This window comes from Giraffa tippelskirchi, chromosome 2 (assembly GCF_054371585.1).
Source record: "Giraffa tippelskirchi isolate mGirTip1 chromosome 2, T2T-mGirTip1v1.2.pri, whole genome shotgun sequence".
Classification (NCBI taxonomy): Eukaryota; Metazoa; Chordata; class Mammalia; order Artiodactyla; family Giraffidae; genus Giraffa; species Giraffa tippelskirchi.
In genome coordinates, this window is record NC_137276.1 from 45428040 (window position 1) to 45439210 (window position 11171).

Genomic DNA, 11171 nt, shown 5'->3' on the forward strand with positions numbered 1-11171 from the left:
TCAAGACATACTCAAATCTTTGCTTTATCCCCACATGCGTACTTCCTAATTCAGAGTTACAACGGATGAAACTATTCGACGTGTAAAAAAAAAAAAAAAAAGCCCTGCCCTACACTCTTTTTCTTAAGTGGTTTGCATGCTTAGATACTCACTAGGAACTTAGGAGCCTTTGCACAAGGACATGGTATTTCCACTTACTGTAAGTGGCATTTTCTAACGGTTTTGTGGCCATTCCCAGGTGGGCATCGAGGAATTAAATTCAAAGTCAGAAGTGTGATGAAAAGGAATTTTGTTTCTTTATCCTTTGTAAAATGACCAAGTATGTTTCCAACTGTGTTTTACGCTTTGCCTGAACAATGATGTAACGTGTATCTGCTGTATTTTTGAAGTAATAGAGTAAGATTAAACAAGGGTGAAAAAATAATTCAGAAAACAGAATTCACTCCTCCACAGCCCTTTCCTAAATTTCCTTCAGGAAGAACGCAATTAAGGGAGTAGGTGTCCAGGCTCTGTTCTGGGCACCTTGTGACTTTCAGTGTCCAGCATAGGAATAATAGAATGGGAAGTCCCAAGATCAAAGGAACCTGCGATTGTAAACAGAAGATAGCACTTACATTTTCTCCCTTTGTGCATTTCCAACCTAGCCACGGTAAATTCCCCTTTTTCACAATCAGTCCAAGCCTTTTAAAAGTGGCAGGCAAATACAAACTCAGAGCAGGCTCCATATTTGCTCCATCACGCAAGACTGCCCAATGATCCTCCCTCTAGTGGCCGTCTACAGGAAACACGTGTGTGTGTGTGTGTGTGTGTGTGTGTGTGTGTGTGTGTGTGTGTGTGTCTCCACACGATGTGTTTGCGTGCTGGTTTGTGTGGGAAGATTGATCACTGAGAGAACCCACCAGTCACCTTCACACTTCAGTTTAAAGAGTTTCGTTTTCTTCCTCAGACCCTGGCCCTGGGCTGGGAGGGTCTTATCAAACTTTATTTTTGAGAGGCATTGCTGTAATTGTGTTGGAAACTGGCAACAGCGATAGTGTTTTTGCTCTTTGTAGTGAATATATCCCAAAAGATAGAAGTTGGAATTGGGGAAGGGAGTCGAATAGACAAGGACTTCGGAAAAACATCAACAGAATAAACCAACTAGTTTTTCTTCAAATAAATGAAACTTCCTAAGAAGTCGGGGACAGAGTTAATTTGTTCTGTTGTCGCCTCTACCTTGCACTCTGTTTGGTTCAAAGTCTCCCAAGTTCAGCACTCCCTCAAAAAGCTTTTGGGTTGGGGGAGGGCTTCATCACAGTAAAAAGGACTGAAGGCCTGCGCCTGCCTCCCTGGAACCAAGAGGGTCCCTTCCCACCCCACGGTTTTGTGGTTTTCTGGGAGGCCAGTGTCTTCAGGGAATCCTCATTTGTGGCCAGAGGGAGGCAAGCCTATCTGGAGAATCCCCGGGTTTTCCATCTAACTCAGAGTCAGGGTACGCGGTGAGGGGCAACCTGGACGGAGGGGGAAACACGTAGGTGACCATGTCTCAGGTCGGGTGGGAGCAAACCCGCGAAAGCACTTAGCGGGAACTCCCTTCTGGACAGGAGCCTCAGGCTGTCCTGGCCTCAGAGGCTGAGCTGGTGCTGGTTCATTGGGAGGAAAGAAATACCTCAACCATTTACGGATCAGATCGTCACCCGCCGCAAGACCCGACACCAGCGGCGCCCTCAGCCAAGTAGGTACGAAATCCGAGTCTAGTCCCCGCTTAGGGTTGAGTCGCTTTCCCAGAAGAGGAACGACCTAGCAAAGGCGGCAACGCTCACGGGAGATCTTCTAGCGCGCAATGTCGCTCCCTTCACTCACCTCACTCCCACCTCTACCCACACACACACGGTTAGATGGCTCTGATTCGAAAGTGCACAGAAAAGGCCTCTCTCCCTGTTGTCCGCTCCAACTCCCGCGTCCAGGCGAATGCCCGGAGCTGCCCGGAAGCTGAGCCCCTGAGCCACAACCTCCGCGCTCTGTGCCAGCGGCGGGCCTGGTCACGGTCTCCGGGACAGACACAAGCACGCAGCCTCAGCCAGCCACCGGGACGATCCCGGCTGTAGTCTAGGCGTCCGGAAGCAAATGCTTGACAGCTTCTCCCACGAACTGGGTGAGCCGGCGCTAGGAGACCTTCTCTTCCCCAAGAGCTTCGGATCTGCGAGCAAAGCGGAAGGGGCGGCCAACTGCGGGACGAGGGCGCCCCCAGCGCTGCTGGGCGCGTCGAGAACTGCAGTCGGCGCGCTCCCGCCCGCTGAGCGCGCTGTTCTCCAGGCCTGAGCGGCAGACCCTGAGCGGCAGACACTGGGGCAGAGGGCCTAGATGAAGGGAGGGCTGCAACTTTGTATGAGGTCCTTCCTCCTCTGTTTACCTTCTGGGACACCGACTCTTCATCTCAACCAGATCACCAAGTCCTGGTTGTTCCTTTGACTCTAACCGGATTCATCTGCGTCCCTGCCCCAAGTAACAGGCGACCTAACTGAGTGAGTGGAAGTCCTTCAGTCGTGTCCGACTCTTCCATGGTAAGAAGGTGACTACTTCATTAGAGACAACAATTCACCTGATGTATTCAGGTGTATTCAGAATATAATATTTTTGGCAAAGTCTGTTTTTGTTATATTCATAAGTGTGAACTAAAATATACTGAAAAAAAAGTGCTAGGAGTCTTTGAAACTAAGTACAAGTGTTGTGTTACCAAATGAAAGTCACTCAGTCGTGACCAACTCTTAGTGACCCCATGGACTATACAGTCCATGGAATTCTCCAGACCAGAATACTGGAGTGGGTAGCCTTTCTCTTCTCCAGGGGATCCTCCCAACCCAGGGATCGAACCCAGCTCTCCCTCATTGCTGTGGGATTCTTTAGTAGCTGAGCCGGGTGACAAAACAGGTTGTGCACTAACTAGCATGAAGTGAGAATCTGCTCTTTGGATCAAAGGATCAAATTTCCAAAAACTCTAGGAAATAACTTCCTCTTGAATGCGTCTGAAAGAATCAACCTTCTCTGGTGCGGCTTTTGATCAGTCAGAGCAATGCTTCCTTCAGCTAATCCAAGCATGCCCTCCCTTGCCTTTTCTTCTTTTCCTCTCCTTCTTTGATAAATCAAAGAAACAGAATCTGTAATATTGGAAAGACTAACAGTTGTTTTTGCTTCTGTAAGCTAAATGTTACATTTTATTTATTTTCTGTCCTAAGTGAAAGTATTTTGCTGTAGTGCCTACAGTAGAAGAGCTACACATATCAACAGTAATTAATTAGATTAAATTTGCATGATAGTAAATAGTATTTTCTTTTATTATGACCTGATTTAGTTATTAAAAAAATCTTATGACAAATCATTTCCTAAGATCTAGAGAAAATTCATCTATAACATGAAAACAGAAATACTACCTTTAAAATATTGTTCATTTACAAATACATTTTATATATATTAATATTCTTATAGATTAAGTCATGATACTTGGAGATCCTGGTAAAAAGTGCTAAAAGTGAATCTCAAAAAGATATTGGAGAAATGATGGGACTTTGGAGGGAAATATTTAGGGAAATAGTCTGTAACTGAATATTTGCTTTGTTATATGTTTATTTTGAAACAGTTGATAGTTAAAATATTAACTTTATTTTTATTGTTGTTTTAAAGTTTATGTTCAATTTATAATTATTATAAATTATTTGCTATATTCTGCGTGTTGTACAATATATCAAAGTAACTTATATCAAATAGTTTGTACCTCTTAATACCTTACCCCTATGTTGACTCCCCACACTTCTCCCTCCCCAATGGTAACCACTAGTTTGTTCTTTATATACATGAGTCTGCTTCTTCTTTAGTATATTTTCTAGTTTGTTTTATTATTTAGATTTCACATATAAGTACTAGCATACAGTACTTGTCTTTTTCTGTCTGACTTATTTCACTTATCATAATGCCCTCCAAGTCCACCCATGTTCCTGCTAATGGCAAAATTTTCATTCTTTTTTATGGCTGAGTAGTATTCCATTGTGTGTGTGTGTGTGTGTGTGTGTGTGTGTGTGTACAACATCTATTTATCCATTCATCTGTTGATGGACCTGTAGATTGCTTTCTTTCTTGGCAGTTGTAAATAATGCTGATATAAACATCAGCTGCATGTATCTTTTAGTATTATTGTTTTGTTTTTTGGTATATACCAAGAAGTAGAATTACTGGTTCATATAGAAGTTCTATTTTTAATTTTTTTTTAAGAAACCTCCATACTGTTTTCCAGGTGGCTGCACCAATCTACATTCCCTTCAACAGTGTCTGAGGGTTTCGTGTTTTCCACATTCTCACCAATATCATTATTTGTGTTCTTTTTGTTGATAGCCATTCTGACAGGTGTGAGGTACTGTCTCATTGTGGTTTTGATTTGCATTTCTTTAATAAGTAGAAATATTGAACATCTTTTTAAAAATTTTTTTTAAATTAGTTTATTTTCTATTTTTTAACTTTACAATATTATATTTGTTTTACCATACATTGACATGAATCCACCATGGGTGTACATGTGTTCCTCTTTCAGAACCCCCCTTCTAGCTCCCTCCCCATCCCATTCCTCTGGGTCATCCCGGTGAACTAGCCCCGAGCACCCTGTATCATGCATTGAACCTGGACTGGCGATTCATTTCACATATGATAATCAGCAGATGAATGGATAAGGAAGCTGTGGTACATATACACAATGGAATATTGAACATCTTTTCATGGCCCTGTTGGTCATCTGCACTTCCTCTTTGAAGAAATGTCTATTCAGTTTTTCTGCTCGTTATTTTCAGTGATGAAGTTCTATTTTTTTTTATTTTTTAAACTTTATTGAATAATAGTTGTTTATAATATTATATAAGTTACAAGTGTACAATAGAGTGATTCACAATTTTTAAAGGCTATAATCCATTTATATTCATTATAAAATATTGGCTATATTCCCTTGAAAAATATTTCCTTGTAGCTTACTTTATTTTTTTTTGTTATTTGATTTAAATATAGCAGTGTTTACATGTTAATAAATTGGGTTGCTTATTTCCTTGATGTTGAGTTTATGAACTGTTTATATATGTTGGCTGTTAATTGTTTATGGGTCGTATCATTTACAAATAATTTCTCCCATTTCATAGATTGTCTTTTTATTTTGTTGATGATTTCCTTTGCTGTGCAAAGGAGAAGAAGAAAGATGAATGGAATCCAAATTGGAAAGGAAAAAGTTAAACTTTCACTGTTTGCAGATGACATGATATTATACATAGAAAATCCTAAAGACACCACCAGAAAACTATAGAGCTGATCAGTGAATTTGGTAAAGTTGCAGGATACAAAATGAATATACAAAAATCTGCTGCATTTCTATACACTAACAAAAAGCTATCAGAAGGAGAAATTAAGGAAACAACCCCAGTACAACTTCATTAAAACAACAGAAACCTAGAAATAAGCCTACCAAAGGAGGTAAAAGACTTGTGCTCAGAAAACTGTGAGACACTGATGAAAGAAACTGAAGACCACAGATGGAATGGTATACTGTGTTCATGGACTGGAAGAACTAATATTGTTAAATGACCACATTACCCAAGGGAATCTATGGATCCAGTGAAATCTCTAACAAAATACCAAGGGCACTTTTACAGAACAAGAAAAAAAATTTTTTAATGTGTATGGAAACATAAAAGATCCTGAATAGCCAAAACAATCTTGAGAAAGAAGAACAGAACTATAGGTATCATGCCCTCTGCCTTCAGACTATACTGGTATATGGTGGTGCGTACATACATGCTAAGTCGCTTCAGTCATGTCTGACTCTTTGCAACTCTATGGACTATAGCCCACAAGACTCCTCTGTCCATGGGCTTCTCCAGGAAAGAACACTGGAATAGGAATCTTCCTGACCCAGGGGTTGAACCTGCGTCTCTTTCATATTCTGCATAGGCAGGCAGATTCTTTACCACTTGAGCCACCTGGGAAGCCAGTATATGGTCAGGCCATCCCAAATGACTGTTCTCTTGCTCTCTGTCCACCCCCTGCTTGATAAGTGCTTGCTTCACCTACATCTTACTTATCTGACTGACCTTCCTACCTACTTATCCCACCCCAGCTAGTGACTGTTCTAACCCTTAGATCAGAACATCTCCACCATTGATAGCTCATCACAGGGATAGTGAGGGGCATGCTCCTCTGCCAGGTAACCAATGAAGTAACCTGACTCAATTCTCCCTGTAACTGGTAAACTTCTCTTCCCCCCAGGAGCAAAGTCTGCCCTCATGTCCTGGTCCACCATCTGCCACACATGACGTAGTGTCCCTCCAGGACCGTGCTTCAGACATGTAAGAGCTCGCTAACCAATAAACTATTGATGTGTCTGTGACTAACTCTGGGCTCTTTCTTTGATTTTGAATCTGGGCAATCATAGGCCTTGTAGGCCTGCAGGATTCATCCCAACAACTTCAAAGCTACAGTAATCAAACTGGTACGGTATTGGCACAAAAACAGACACACAGATCAGTGGAACAGAATAGAAATCCTAGGAATAAACCCACACACTGACAGTCAATTAATCTATAATAAAGGAGGCAAGAATATACAATGGAGAAAGATTCTTCAACAAGTGGTGCTCAGAAAACTGGACAGCTATGTGTAAAATAATGATATTTCACTAACATCATATACAAAAATAAGCTCAAAATGGATTAAAGACCTAAATGTAAGATCAGATACTGTAAACTTCCTAGAGGAAAACATAGGCAGAACATACTTTGACATAACTTATAACAATAATTTCTTGGACCTGTCTCTTAAAATATAGGAAATAAAAGCAAATATAAATAAATGGGACCTAATTGAACATTTTTATTTTTAATTGTGGCAAAAAACACATTACATGAAATTTATCATTTTTAATCATTTTCAAGTATACAGTGGACGAGTGCTAAGTTTATGTACATTATTGTGCTACAGAGCTCCAGAACCATTTCATCTTACAAAGCTGAAACTCTATACCCATCAAAAAACTTCCCCTCTCTTTAGCCCCTGTCTTTCTTTGTTTCTCTCTCTCTTTTTCTGAATGTAGGTAACCATCTGCAAGCCAGGAAGGGTTCCTACCTAAACCAAGTCCACTAGTACATTGATCTTGAATTTCTCAACTTCCAGATTTGTGAGAAATATATTTTTGTTATTTAAGGCCACCTAGTCCATGATATTTTGCTATGGCAGCCTGAGCAGACCAATACATATGTTAATTCTATTTTGATTTCTTGGTGAGTCACCATACTGCTTTCCATAGCAGCTGTACCATTTTACATTTGCATCTATAAGGTACAGTGTTCTTATTTCTCTACATCCTTGCTCACACTTGTTACTTTCTGTTTTATTGACAATAATCTTTCTAGCAAGTGTGAAGTTGTTGGAGACACATTGACTGAAACAACCCACCTGGCCCGGCACCACAGTATCCATTTGCATGAGTTATCTTATGACAGGAGGTCCTAGTAAGGGACATGGAACCAGTAAGCCACCACTAACCAGAAGTGTTTGGGAAAGGTCAATAGGAGACACCATGTGTCTCACTACCTCTCAGAATCCTTCTTGCTGGTATCCATACTGGCTGAGCAATATGTGTACCACCAGGAAGGACTCTGAGTCAGAACGATTGGCCAAAGATAGCCTGGAAACTAATCCCATTACTCTAAAACCTGAGGCTGTGAGCCAGGTGGCAGAGCAGTCCTCTTGGTTTCCCTTACCCTCCTGCTCTCCACCCAGGCACCCCTTGCCAATAAAGTCTCTTGCTTTGTCAGGATGTATGTCTTCTCAGATAATTAATTTCTGAATGTTAGACAAGAACCCTCTTTCAGGCCCTGGAAGGGGTTCCCCTTCCTGTGACAATGTGATATCTCATTGTTTTGATATGAATTTCTCTAGTGATTAATGATATTGAGCATCTTTTCATATGCTTGTTTGTCATTTGCATAACATCTCTGAAAAAATGTTCAAGTATTTTTCCCATTTTTAAATCTGATTGTTGTTGAGTTGTAGGAGTTCTCTGCATTTTCTGGATTAATCCCCTATCAGAAATTTGATTTGTAAGTATTATCTCTCAGTCTGTAGGTTACTTTTTCATTCTGTTGATAGTGTCCTTTTATGCACAATACTTTTTAAGTTTGGAGTGTATTTGTGTGTAAGTGTGTGTATCTTTATGTTAAACTATTATCTTGTTTCCATGATAGCATTCATATTTTTGAAACACGCATAACAATTGAAACTTTCCATAATAAATGAATTTTGCTGGTAAGTCATGATTTTTCCTACTCCATATTAATATGAAAACTATCCTTCTGATTAGCTTGTTCTATATTTCAAAGTATTATTTGGTTGTGGCTTACTTTACTTAATGTTGATGGTTAATGATCTTGTATATTTTAGTTTTTGAAAGTTTAATATATTGCATATATTAGGGAAAAGTAATATACTTGTAAAATGAGTATCTGAGGCTTCTTTTTTAAAGTTATTGTGAAAAAGGATAGTTACTATAAAATATTCTACATATAAACAGAAAATGTATTTAACTATAATGAAAATGTTAACCAATCCAACTTTAGGAAAAAAGGAGTGATTCATTTGTTAAAGGAAAACAATTAAAATACATGTGTGTTGAATTATAGGTCTAATTATACTTTCAATAGGGTATACTTTTGCATTGTTACTTGTGCTCCATTCATATATGATGTTCATATCTTGACACAAAGCAGAATTAAGATATTTACGATGCAACCTTGTTTTCTTTCTAAAGTAATTATTTGAATCTCAGATTTTATATTTTGTTTCCAAAATAGAAGATAATAAAAAAAATGATAAAATAAGACTTTAGGACCCTATATAATTATGCATCTTTTATAATGAAGTTCAGTTGTGTCAAATATATGTGTACAATTCCAAGAGAGGGAAGAAGAGGAAGACTATATTTATAAAGCATATCAATCCACATTAAACATGGGACAATTTATTTAGTTTACTATTTTCTAATTAGAGTCAGATAAGTTTTGATTGAGGTAAATGGACAAGAGTTTGAGCAAACTTCAGGAGACAGTGAAGGACAGAGAAGCTTGGCGTGCTGCAGTCCATGGGGTTGCAAGGAGTGGAACATGGCTTAGCAACTTAACAACATCTATGGGTTTATATGTTTAAAATAATAAAGTTTGGATTCTATTTTGTTTGAGAATATCTTTGTATCCCCAATTTTAAAAAAATGCAGAGAGGGTGGCAGTGGTGGGCGCCAAGGAGGCAGGTGGGGGAAGATGGTGGAACCTGGTAAGGAGTACTGTGTGTACTGTCTGGTGGTGGTGAGCCCACTGCACTTCTGCTGCATCAATTGCCAGGCCATTGAGCTATGTGCTCTGAGTGTTTCTCAGCTGGTACAGAGATCAGCCACCACTGCCGCTATCATGGCTACTGTTACAAGAAAAAACCAATTCTGATTCCATGTTGGAAGTGTTTCTTTGACATGTCTTTTTGTTGCTTTGGTTATTATAATCATACATAATGGCCTGCCTCAGAGAATTCTGCCTGTCTGCCTGACTGTTAAACTAAAGTGCCTCTGTTCATGATCCTGCCCACCCGTGGATGGCAAGAAGGAAGAAATTAACACATCTCCTGCTTGAGACTTGCCATTCTAGGAGATATTTGCAAGATTAATGGCTTTTGTACTTTGTTTCCCCTTCTCCTCCCATCTCTGACCCATAAAAGAAGCTGGTATCCAGAAGAAGATAGTTATTTTGAGACATTAGTCTGCCATCTTCTTGGTCGGCCAAATCGCCAAATAACACCTTGCCTCAACACCTCGTCTCCAATTCATTGGCCTGTCATGCAGCCAGGAGAACAAGCCTGGACGCAGTAACACTACCAGCTGGTGGCCACAAGGACAGCTGCTGCTGGATTCCACTGAGCAGTTTGGCTTTGGACACTGGGAGGATATGGCTGTTCACATTGAAGATTTCCAGACTCCCAGGAAGTGTTGGCTGAGCAGCAACAGCTGGACTACCTGCCCCTGTGAGACAACTACAAGATAGAGAAGTATGACCAGGACACTGAGATGTTCATCAGCTGGCTCTCAACTAAGACGACCATGATGTGGAGATACAGCTGAAGCTCGCACATATGGACATATGTCTACAGAAACTAAAGAAGTGGCAGCAGTGCAAGAAAATCACAGGTGACTCCAACTTGGTGCCTGCCTTCCTAGGCAAGGACAAGGAGAAGGAGGCTAAGCACAAGGTCACCAGGGAGGAGAAGAAGTTGGCGATTGAAGCTGCAGCCACTCACACAGTTCATTTCCTGTGAGGAGTTTGACAACCTGTTCCATAATATGCACAAAAAGAAGATGCTGTGCACCAAGATTCGGCAGCTTCAGTGGAACCAGCACAAAGGCATCACCAAGATGGAGGAGTTGGCTAAGCATGAGGTGGCCCAGCACGAGTGCAAGAAGAGGAAGAAGAACAAGATTGAGGCAGGCACCAAGTGAGGTAAGGAGGATGGCTAGGATGGTGAGATCAGTGCCATCCAGAACCTGCCCAGAGTCAAGCTCTTATTGGATGATGAGAAGTGCTCTCCAGCTCACAGAACTTGATCTCCATGTGCTACATAACCATGAAGACCATCATCTTCAAAGACCACCTCCGTAAGTGGCAGATATCCCCTCTAAGAGCCAGCTTCTGGACTATCTGGACAAAGTCCTCAAGAAAAGGATTTTAAATGTCTTCATGGAAAGTATATCCAGGGATCCTTCCTAAAGCTATAGCTGTGAAAGCTGAACAATGCTGTAAATCTTGTGAGCCAAAATGGCAAGGGGTGTAGGAGGAGGGGTGGAGAGGAAACACTTTTTTTCCCCCATTATTGCTCATGTTTAAACAAACTGAGTTGTTGTTTTTTTTGTTTTTTTTTTTTTAGGATATAAATTATTTATATGGTTTGCTGAAGAAGCAACAGTAACAATCTTATATTGATCAAGGAGAAAACAAATACATGTATGTTTTAACTTTGTCCTAAACCTAGTACTTTAAGATGACAACTGCCTTTAAGTGTTCAATTTGGAGAATATTATGACGAAATTTGGAAATTTATGTTTATTTGTGACTTTCTTTCCACTGGTTCAT

General features: G+C 40.3%; 1 pseudogene; it reads left to right on the forward strand.

Moving 5' to 3' along the window:
* The first annotated feature begins 7582 nt into the window (after positions 1-7582).
* Positions 7583-10808, forward strand: LOC145539525 (transcriptional adapter 2-beta pseudogene; annotated as a pseudogene).
* The last annotated feature ends 363 nt before the right edge of the window (positions 10809-11171 follow it).